At 44.8% G+C, this 11,251-nt stretch overlaps 1 protein-coding gene across 3 annotated transcripts in view; it reads left to right on the top strand.

Annotated features, from left to right (window-relative positions):
- Positions 1-11,251, top strand: part of LOC115280465 (zinc finger protein 345-like) — a 38,130-nt gene that overhangs the window by 11,134 nt on the left and 15,745 nt on the right. The window contains exon 3 of one of the 3 annotated variants that reach the window (XR_003903793.1): positions 6,298-7,037. The exons of the other annotated variants lie outside the window; for them this stretch is intronic. The gene's annotated coding sequence lies outside the window, so the exon portion shown is untranslated. Of the gene's footprint in view, positions 1-6,297; positions 7,038-11,251 lie in introns of those variants that run through there. 3 annotated transcript variants of the gene reach the window in all.

Below are 11,251 nucleotides of genomic sequence, written 5' to 3'. Positions count from 1 at the left end.
AATGCTTGTGTTCTGGCTGCATGTTAGAAAAAAAATTTTTTTTTTTATTTAAAAAAAATTTTTTTAATGTTTTTATTTATTTTTGATACAGAGAGAGACTGAGCATGAGAGGGGGAGGGGCAGAGAGAGAAGGAGACACAGAACAGGAAGCAGGCTCCAGGCTCTGAGCTAGCTGTCAGCACAGAGCCTGACGCGGGGCTCGAACCCACAAACGTGAGATCTGACCTGAGCCGAAGTCGGAGGCTTAACCGACTGAGCCACCCAGGAGCCCCAGAAAAAAAAATTTTTTTAATGTTTTATTTTTGAGGGGGAGAGAGAGAGACAGAGCATGAGTGGGGGAGGGACAGAGAGAGAGGGAGACACAGAATCTGAAGCAGATTCCAGGCTCTGAGCTGTCAGCACAGAGCCTGACTCGGGGCTTGAACTCAGGAACCATGAGATCATGACCTGAGCCAAAGTTGGCTACTTAATGGACTGAGTCACCCAGATGCCCCTGTCTGTGTGCTTTTAAAAGGGGCAACTAGACTTTCTGATGTGGACAGTGAGAAAAGAAACGAGATAATCAGTGATGACTAGAGATTTTGATCTGAGCGGTTGTAGGGATGGAAGCTGCATTAATGGGCTACTGGGCTCCAGTCCTTGGACCTAGTGACAGTGGAAACGAGCCAGACCCATGGTTTTAAAATACAGACAAGGCTTTATTGGGGCCGCAGCTGGAACTGAAGGGAGACACAGTCACAACAAAGGTGTTAGATTGGCTTTCCAAAAAATAGAGAATTTTAAGGGACTTAGGCTGGAAAAGGAGTGACATGTAAGCATGTCAGGGTGGGGAAATACAAGGATTTGGGTGCGCAGGCGCAGTTGATAGAACATGCTTCTTCATACATTAGGTGTTTCCTTTGTAGTTAAGCCTCCACCTCTGGGCGTGATTTTTAGATTGTTATGAGATAAAGGTAGCTCTTGGTCACTCCATGATCCATCTGCGCAGGTGTGAGGGGGCGCCGAGCTCCAGCTGGTCTGGGCGGCAAGAGCTTGTCTTCCCGGCAGTCTTTCTGCTTGAGGGGTACTTTTGGTTTCCATCACGGGATGCTATGCCTCTGTGTGTTTGGCCTGAATTATGAGATAAGCTGGAAAGAAGAGCCTATGAAAAATGCAGGTCAAAGGTTGGAGGATACAAGGGGGTGAGAAGTAAAGGTCAGGCCTTGGGATCTAGCTAGTGGCACATTCAGATGAGCAAGTTGACATTCATAAGGATATCAGGAGCTTTGTTTTGTCCATGTTAAGAGTCTGAGGTGTTTCAAAATCCCTGGAGGCATCCAATGAATGGCTTACAGGTCAGGAAATTTGGGGAGGGATTCAGGTTAGAAACATCCAAAATGTGGAAACTACAGTGTGGACCGAGAGGAGTGAGTGGCGGGTCATATTTAGGCAAACTTGAGATTGTGGTGGCAAAATTATTTGGGGGACATGTGTGGAGGGTGAGGGCCAGGACTGGGTCTCTTGCTTGGATACCTGGGTGATGGATGTGGGCTGCACAAATGCAGGTAAGTGGACCTGAAGGTTTGGTGGCTTTGCAGTGGATGCAGAGACGAGGGCTGATGGACGAAGGATGATGCCCAGGCCAGAACTGGTGTTTATTTTGTGAGGACTTTTGATGTGTTTCACTCAGCCTGGTCCAGGAAAATAGGGTCACCTGTGATAATCACTAGGCCTGGGGTGGGCAATCACAGGGCTTGGTCTTGAAGGTTAGGGGGACAGAGAACATTTTTGTTTGCTCAGGTGGTAGCAAGTGCCTTAAGGAAATAGGATGGGTCTATGGATACGTGAGACCTGCCCACGGCTCTGGGGGCTTAAGTCTGAGGCAAGGATCAGAGCCACAGGAGGAGGCTTTCATAAAATGATTTGGAGTAACACTGCTGTGGGGGCCTGTATAAGGTCAGCCGTCTTACGGGGTCCTGTTTGAGTTTGCCACGTGTATGGTGGGTGTTGTGTGCCAAATTGTGGCATAAGGCCTAAACCCTGCGTGATATGCTTTCTTGACGTGTGGTGATACCGAGCGCTCTCAGATGGCCTGAGTGCAAATTCCCCTTCCCACGCTGCTTCGTGGGTGAGATCTCCTGGCCTCACAGCCCTTTTCAGAAAGGGAGCAGGGCACGGGTCCTGCTCATCTCCTACAGGCCCACAGACTTGCTCAGACAAGCCGGTCACATCCTCCTGTGGGAGTCAGAGGGCTTACAACCTTTCCATCCTACAAGGATAGCGTCGCCCAGCGCGCTATTTCACACTTTTCCAGAATGCAGCCCCTATGTGGCCCTATGGTGTGTGGTATCCTGTTCTCAGAGGGGTGAATTTGTGATAAATAAACTGCTGTCAGTCACATCTGTCCAGTGTCAGGTGGTATGTGTTAGGCCGTCACCATAATCTAGGGGTGGGGTTAGAAGGAAGCAGTTTACATATGGATAACTTCTGGGCAGGTCGGGGAGTTTCCTAGGGAGTGGGACAGTGAGGTGGCTGCAGCCGCAGTCATTTGGGTGTGGGTTATGGGGACTGAGGGATGCGCAACCTAACGGATGATGTGGGCCTGGAGAGGGAGCATGTCAGATGGTCCTACAGCCCTGCATTGCTAATTGTGACAGTGACATACCAGGGGAATTGCTGGTCAGGAGGTTGTGGATCCCTGTATGCCAGGCCAATGGCGTAGATATGGATTTCTCCACCTGTCTCTTATTGCTGGTGGTTGAACCCAGTGGCCCATGGGACCATGAGGAGACAACGCCAGTACTACCAGGGCCTGATTTCTCCTCCAAGTTGGGAGCCTCGAGAGATGGATGGTCGTGGGGAAATGTGCAGGAAAAGGGATTGTGGCTTCTCAGAAGTAGACTGTGGTTGCATCTGTCATCATGCAGGGCAGTGCAACCTTTGAAGATGTAGCTTATAGTTGTCTACACCATAAGCAAGATGAAGCAGATTTACTATCACTGTTCCTGAATTTTGAATCAAAATATCCTGGAAGGCTAAATGACATGAAATGTGAGCTTATAAATCTGTAAAGTTGATTAGATAAATCGGGAGATGTTCTAGAGGGAAATTAAAGCCTAGAGATTATACTTGGAACATTTGTTTTTCTTGCCCAGCAGGTAAGGCAGGACTGAGACCCAATGTCCTTGTCAAAGAGCATGAAGGGATGAATGTTGGGGAGCCTGAGGAGACCAACTTAGAGGCATCCATCAGACCATGTTTCAGGTTCATAAACAGGGTTACTCAAAAAGATAAAGTAGAAGAAAGTAAAAGGCGACTGACATATTCATCAGAATAAGATCTGGCTCTTGTCTCACTGAGATGAGAATAGAGCTCGGGGCTTTGGTTCCGCAGGAAGGTCTGGGGGAAAGGCCACAGCTGGGAACATGGTGGCCTTGTTGCTTGTGCATAAGCAGGACAAGGACATGGAGCCACTTGCTGGACGAGGTCAGAGCACATAATGTTGATGGAGGACAACATGCATATATATATATATATATATATATATATATATATATATATATTTTTTTTTTTTAGTAGTAGTTTTTGTTTATTTTGGGCCCATTTACTTTCATAGCAGTAAAGTTATTTAATGGAGATGTGGGCTGCAGGAGAAGAAACCAGTAAGTGACACTTTGGGGACTTCATTCTAAGCTCCATCCACTGCAAAGTAGTGTGGCAGAGCTTAAGGTCCTGAAAGCCACTCAGAAGCAGGTATTGATGGAAAACCTTCTGCCCCTTCTGTGACAATAAAGACAAGTTCATACCCAACATCATTCCAGAAAATCTTTCCATCCAAAAGCTGTCATTGGCCGAGAAATCTCATTAGAGAGACACCTTATGGAGTTTAAAGACAGGTTGGTTGTAATTCAAGTCTGTCAGTAAGTAGCACCTTCTGTGCTTTGAGCAAAGTAAAATTATAAAAATAATATAAATAAAGCATTTCCAAGGATCCCACATCCAGTATGGTTGAGGAAGATAATATCCACATTTTAGGAGAAACCATTTTATCAATTTAAAGGACTTGGATTGATTTTTCTTGAATCAAAGAAATATGCAAACTTTAAAATAAAATTGGATTGGTGGAACATGTGACTCTTGATCTCAGGGTTGTGAGTTTGAGCCCCACATTGGGTATAGAGCTTCCTAAATAAGTAAATAAATAAATAAGGCTTATCATCATTATACTCAGAAGTGATTTTTCACATAACTGACTTTTCCAACTCAATATAACATAAACATTAACATCAGGTCTTTGATACACACATATTTAGTTTTGGAAGTTTTTTGTAATTTTCATGGTTACTTATTTTGAGAGAGAGAGAAAGCGCATGCAGGAGTGGAAGAGAGAAAAGGAGAGAGAGAATCCCAAACAGGCTCCATGCTGTCAGTGCATAGCCCGACACATGGCTTGATCTCAGAGGCCGTCAGATCACGACCTGAGCCGGAATCCAGAATCCAGAGTCGGACGCTTAGCTGACCGGGCCACCCAGGCACCCCTGACGAAGATTGAAACGAATCTGACGTGTGTCAATGGAAGACTGAGTAAACAATGACGCATACTGACGCATACGTGGTGCACACTGAGAGGAGGAAGTCCTCTCAACTGAGACAGCCCCAGAACATACTGTGAGGTGACAAAGATGTTGTGCAGGTAGCTTATTTTTCTAAGAATGGAAGGAACATTTATTTTCATGTTTTCTCTTGAGCGTCATTATGAGCTGATTGGTTGATACTATAGGAACCCATTGAATATATTTATGTTGACTTGAAAATAGAGATAAGGAGACACTGTTTTTGGAGTGTCATATAGAGAGAAGTAGCTCCATATGAATGTTAGTGGCTCCACAATGAATAATTCTACCCAAGTACCAAATCTAATTTTGATGCCACCCACGGATTTTAAGTGACTCTTTAAAGGAACAGTGGGGCATTGAGGATTATATTAAAAGGTATTATGAGGAAGCAGTGAGCCAAATTAATATGTGTGAAATTCTGTAAGCTATATGAACCCTTTCTTAAGATGTAGTATATTAAGATAAAAGGGATAAGGTATCTGTGTAGAATATAATAAAATTTGGAGAACATATAAATATGATACAATGGTCAGAAAAATATTTGAATGCTGATTCCAACCAACAACTTAATATTTAATGAACACATCAGAATTTGAATACTGACTTGGTATTTGATGATTTTAAGCAACTATTATTCAATATACATGTAATAAAAATACTGCATGTTAAATATTTTTTATAAAAAAGATTCTTTTGTAAATATTCACAGAACTGTTTAGAGGCACAATTATATGGCTTCTTAAATTATCCTTAACATGAATTGACTTTGGAGGGAAGTTGGGTGGGTTTATAAATGAAGTGAGTTTGGCAGAGGGTAGGTATTGGGAAACTATGTTGTGGGTTCACATGGTTCATTTTATTAACCCTTTCTCTTTAGATGTCTGAAAATTTAAAGTTATAATTAAAATGTCATTATTTCAGGGCGCCTGGGTGGCTCAGTTGGTTAAGCCTCCGGCTTTGGCTCAGGTCATGATCTCTGGGTTCGTGGGTTTGAGCCTCGCATTGGGCTCTGTGCTGGGCTCTGTGCTGGCGGCTAGCTCAGAGCCTGGAGCCTGTTTCAGATTCTGTCTCTCCCTCTCTCTCTGACCCTCCCCTGCTCATGCTGTCTCTCTCTGTCTCTCAAAAATAAATAAAAAGCATTGAAAAAATAAAAATAAAATAAAATAAAATGTCATTATTTCAAGAATTAACAAATACTGATAAAATATTTTTCCTGTTTGCTAAAATGATTACTTCCTAGGGCATGATTCATCCTTATATTGCATTATTTAGTCTTCAGCTTTGAGAGTATTACGTTGAAGTTTCTATTACTCTGCTTCTCATCTTTTTTCCTAAGCAAGAATCAGTAATTGATATGCTTTTCACTTTGGGAGGAGAGGTCAAGGAAAGGAGTAAAGTCAGCCACGGGGGTAGCACTTGCATGCTGGAGAAGAGAATACCCAACTAAGTGAGCTGTTATTTTATATTTATGATCAGTTTTTTACTTGTTAAGCAGGGCATCAAATCCAGATTATTGTTTTTTAAATTAGACTTTATAATTTTAGGGCAGTTTCATGTTCCCAGCAAAATTGAGTGGAAGCTACTGAGGTATCTCGTATACACCTCCCCCCCCAAAAGCACACACCTCCCTGCTATCAACATCCTGCATCAGAATGTCTGTAGAAGGACACTTCGGGACTAATTTGGCGCATCTTACTTTCAGGGGAAGTGACAGCAGAATCCCCACCTCACAGCTCTGTGGCTTAAACTTTGGAGGTCAGCTCAGACCAAGTTGTCGCTGCTCAGAGGACGAGGGGGCAGCTGCGGTAGAAACTCTCGCAGACCTGGAGCAGCAGCTGAAGCCCAGGGGCCATCGAAGCACTTTTACATGCACCGGAGAAACACTGGGACCTTGAGACTGTCACACACCTTCACTACCCCTGCCCTCTGCGCTCCGGAATCTGTCACTCGAGCTTTCCCTTATCAGTGAGGTGTCTATTCTAAGTGGAAGCACACTTGTGACAGCACTGCAGCTGGTGTTAAAGGTTAACTGGCTTTGAGTTGACACGCCCTACTTGCTGACCTGACAGCCTTGATCGGTAACAGGTAATTTACTTTCTTTGAGATTTGCAGACCACTAGCCTTGAGGAGGGAAGAACCAGAACTTTCCCTGGCCACAGAGGCCAAGCAAGCTGTTTGAGGCCACCTCAGCTTTCTGATTAGCCTAGAAATTTTACTTATTTATTGTAGCAAAACGCTTTCCTTTAGGTCACAGACACGTTTTTCCTGACTTCCCTTTGTGTATCTGTAGACCTTGCCTTCCTTTGCAGAAAGAACAGAGTCCTGCATATCACGTAGCCAGAACCGGACCCCACCACACAGCTACTGTTGTACCCAAGTTTGTAAAATCACCCCAAAACAAACACCAGAGACTGCTAGGGAGACCAAGTCACGTCTGCAAAAGCAAAGGGCCTTTATTACAAGCTTAAGCTCGGGCTCACAGTCTCCAGCCGACCCACTGGCCACGTGGAGAGAGCCCTGAACAAAGGCAGGGCAGGGCCTTTTATGCCTTTGGGAGGGGGCGTTACAGGAAATGACGACAGGTATACAGTGAGCCAATCCCTGCCCCCCCATCAACACTGTCAGTTATGGAGCCAATCACAATAGTTGGAGTATTGACCAATCAGAGTGGGCTCAGGATGCCCCATGTGGGGCGTGACTAGGCCCGCCTCTAGAAAGGTCAAAGGTATCTGCCAGCCTCTCCCGATTGGGCGCCGCAGGAGTTGTCCCTCCTTAAGGTGCGCCCTTTCAGGAGAAGCCGGCGCCTTCCCCTTTAAGTGCAGGGGAAGGCTGGATCGGACCTGCGGCTGACGGGGGACCGCCCCCCCCTCCCCCCCCCCCCTGCTGCTGCTGGGAAGGCCCTGTGGGGAGAGCGGGATCAGACCTGCGTCCTTACACTACCGAGACACCATTTATAACTGGCACCATCGAGTCTGCCCATGACTAGGAAATGTTGCAGGCCGCTGCACCCCCTTTGCTGAGTACCCTAAACCCCTTTACCAACCTCTGGGCCAGGCAGAAACCTCAGAGTCGGCTTTTGGACAGGAGTCCACTTCTTCCCAGGTTCCCAGCCTTGTGAATCAAGCTCAAATTCCTCTCCAATTAAAACTGGTCTCTGGAGTAATGATCTTCAGGCCACTGTCAGCCGAACTTGGGTTCAGTAACACTTTCTTTGTGCTGATCTCAGAAATTTGCTATAGACCTAAAATTACTTGTGAAATAATGCGCACCCAGTTCCCCAGGACCAGAAGGAAGTACGTGGGGTGTGCACGTTTGTACTGGTCATAGAAGGTTTTCAAAGACTGTTCATTCATGGGGGTCTCTAGAGTCACAGAACCAATATACAGACAGGGAGAGAGAGAAACTTTATATTCCTTTTTTTCTCAGTAATATTGGCTTAGTGGAGACATGAGAGAGAAAGGGAGAGAGATTTTAAAGGAATTGGCTCACAAAACTGTGGAGGCTGGAAAGTCCAGTCTTAGGGGGAAGTTGGAGACCCAGGGAATAGTGGATGCTCAGCCCTAGTCTGAAGCCAGTCCAGAGACAGAACTCCCTCTGTCTGTGGAATCCCTGACTGTCCCCTTCTCATGTGAAAATATACCGCATGTTCCAGCTATTTGCTTTGTGTGAAGGTTCTCTCTCCTGATGATCACACTGGCTTAAGAGAGGCAGGTTCTTTGCCCGAGACTGTCTTCCTCCTACCTCTCGTATACAGGAATAAGGCTGACACGCATTGCTTGCTTAACATGTACCTATTGAAGCAGTGAATAAAAATGTACCTACTTGGCCCATGTTCATTTTTAAGACTGTGAAGTGTTTTCTACTTCTTTATTTTTGTCTTCCAGCCTGCAGTGGTGCACAAGTAAAGGAATTTAAAGTAATATTTTTTTAGGTAAAACACATGGGTTGACCAGAAATACATCCTAGGAAATGAATTTTTTGTCTTACTGTCTTCTCTCCATGATTAGACCTTGTCGTGCTTGTCATTTTTACCTGGTGTTTTCCAGGCATTTTAGATATGTTATGGACTGGCTGTTTCTCTCAAAAATTAAAAAAAAATTTTTTAACTTTTTTATTTTTCAAGTTTATTATTTTTGAGAGACAGAGACAGAACATGAGCAGACGAGGGACAGAGAGAGAGAGAGAGGGGAAGAGACAGAATCTGAAGCAGGCTCCAGGCTCTGAGCTATTAGCACAGAGCCCGCCTCCGAGCTCGAACCCATGAACCATGAGATCATGACCTGCGCTGAAGTCGGCCACCCAACCAGGTGAGCCACCCAGGTGCCCTGCTCTCAGTAAATTTCTTAATCACTTCTAATAGTTCTCAATAATGTGATCATTTTACAAGTGTCTCTGAGATCATTTCAAGTGCTCGTAAATACACTGCCAAAGCAAAGCACATTTACATGTGAAGTAGTAATCTCTTCCCAGAAAGGAGATGACCTCATGTTGTCCCAAAAGGTTATTTAAGGGGTAAGATGCTCCCTTTGCACATGTACAAAAATATGAATTTGGAAGTTTCTGGCTTATAATGGTATTTATGCCATGACATTGGAGGAGATCGCCAATAAAATACGTGTAGATTGTGAAGACAGAGACGACTAAAACTTGAGTGTTCAGGAATTCTGTTACTATTGGATGGGAGAAAGTGAAGAATCAGAAAATGTAAAAAATACAAAAATTATCAAGACCTGGTGAGAGGAATTTTAACCAAAATCTTAAATGTCATTGTTCTGTTTAGAAGTTTGCTCATGACATTGGATCTTTGAAGATAAAATTGCAAATAGAATGAGAATTGCATAGCAATTGAGATACAGAAAAAGAAACAACGTTCTTAGAATTTTTTTAAACTTTTTAAAAAATGTTTTATTTATTTTTGATACAGAGAGAGACAGAGCATGAGAGGGGGAGGGGCAGAGAGAGAAGGAGACACAGAACCGGAAGCAGGCTTCAGGCTCTGAGCTAGCTGTCTGCACGGAGCCTGACACGGGGTTCGAACCCACGAACATGAGATCTAATCTGAGCCAAAGTCGGAGGCCCAACCGACTGAGCCACCCAGGTGCCCCTACATTCTTAGAATTTTTTAATGTTTATTTTTGAGAGAGAGAGAGAGAGAGAGAGAGAGAGAGAGAGAGAATGAGCAGGAGGAGAGGAGAGAAGGAGTAGAGAGAGAGGGAGACCAGAATCCAAAGCGGGCTCCAGGCTCTGAGCTGTCAGCACAGAGCCTGACCCGTGGCTCCAACTCACCATTCGTAAGATCATGACCTGAGCCAAAGTCCGATGCTTTACTGACTGAGCCACCTGGCACCCCCCAAAAAACACTCTTAAAAAGTTGAGTTGTGGGGCGCCTGGGTGGCTCAGTCTAGGTTAAGCCTCTGGCTTCGGCTAGGGTCAGATCTCATGTTTGTGGGTTGGAGCCCCGCGTCAGGCTCTGTGCTGACAGCTAGCTCAGAGCCTGGAGCCTGCTTCCTGTTCTGTGTCTCCTTCTCTCTCTGCCCTTCCCCCTCTCATGCTCTGTCTCTCTCTCTATCAAAAATAAATTTAAAAAAACATAAAAAAAAAAGTTTAGTTGTAAAGGGTGTGAGAAATAGTAGAAGCAGGAAATGTACTGGATGAAAGAATGAAGTATAATTGTTTTAAGGTGTCCAGCAAAGCTTTTTTTTTTTTAAGTTCTCATTTAAGTAATCTCTGCACCAAATGTGCGGCTCAAATTCACAACCCCAAGATCAAGAGTCACATGCTCTTCCAACTGAGTCAGCCAGGCGCCCCCAGCATAGCTATTTTAAGATTTCTGAACTGACTGAGAGCAACGATGGGGGAGAATGTGGTTAAACAACTGGTCTCTGCCAACTCCTCGGGGCTTCTCTCTAAAGAGCTCCTTCAGACGGTGTTGGCTTTGGAAGGAAATATTTTCTAGGTGACATTGGACATAAGCCTGTCCTGTGTTTTCACAGAGGGGCAGAAGGACCTGTCTCAGCACTGTGTCTTCTCAGCTGGCTTCCAGGCCAGTAAGCCTCGCCCCAGTATTCTGAGGTGGGTGGAGCTAACAATGATGTCTCCAAAGTGCATTGGATTCTGCTCTTTCCTCTGGTGGGTCCTGTAACTCCTGCTACATTCCTTTCTTGTTATGAATAGACAGGAGCAATAAAAAGGAAAAACAACTCCAGAAAAAAAAAAGATTTGTGGAAACTGTTATGCACGCATTCCAGAAAGAGATACTGGCCCAGTACACGCATTCATGTTGTTCTTCTTTCACGTTGTGTATTCTCACTTTGTGGTCTACAAGTGGCTCAAGGGACTTCTGCACAGTCACCTGAGCCGCCTTTCCCCTGGTCTTTCTCGTAAGCAGCATTCTTATCCTGGTGAGACAAAAGCCACGTTCACCGTTCTCATCCTGGTGCATACGTTTGTCACCTTTTACTCTCTTTTATCTTTCTGAAATATGAACCAACAGCATGGTCTGATGAACGGCTCTACACTGATTTCTTCTGGCTCCCTGACATTTGTCCCTTTGTGCTCCTTGGTAGTGACACCCAGGTCTCTTAGTTATACTTTGCCGGCTCAGCAAGAAAAACAGATGGTCCAAGTGTAGTTTCTGGGCTCTGAGTTCTCTCTAG

This window comes from Suricata suricatta, chromosome 16 (assembly GCF_006229205.1).
Source record: "Suricata suricatta isolate VVHF042 chromosome 16, meerkat_22Aug2017_6uvM2_HiC, whole genome shotgun sequence".
Taxonomy (NCBI): Eukaryota; Metazoa; Chordata; class Mammalia; order Carnivora; family Herpestidae; genus Suricata; species Suricata suricatta.
The sequence above is the reverse complement of the archived record's forward strand: the minus strand, read 5'-3'. Positions and strand labels throughout refer to the sequence as shown.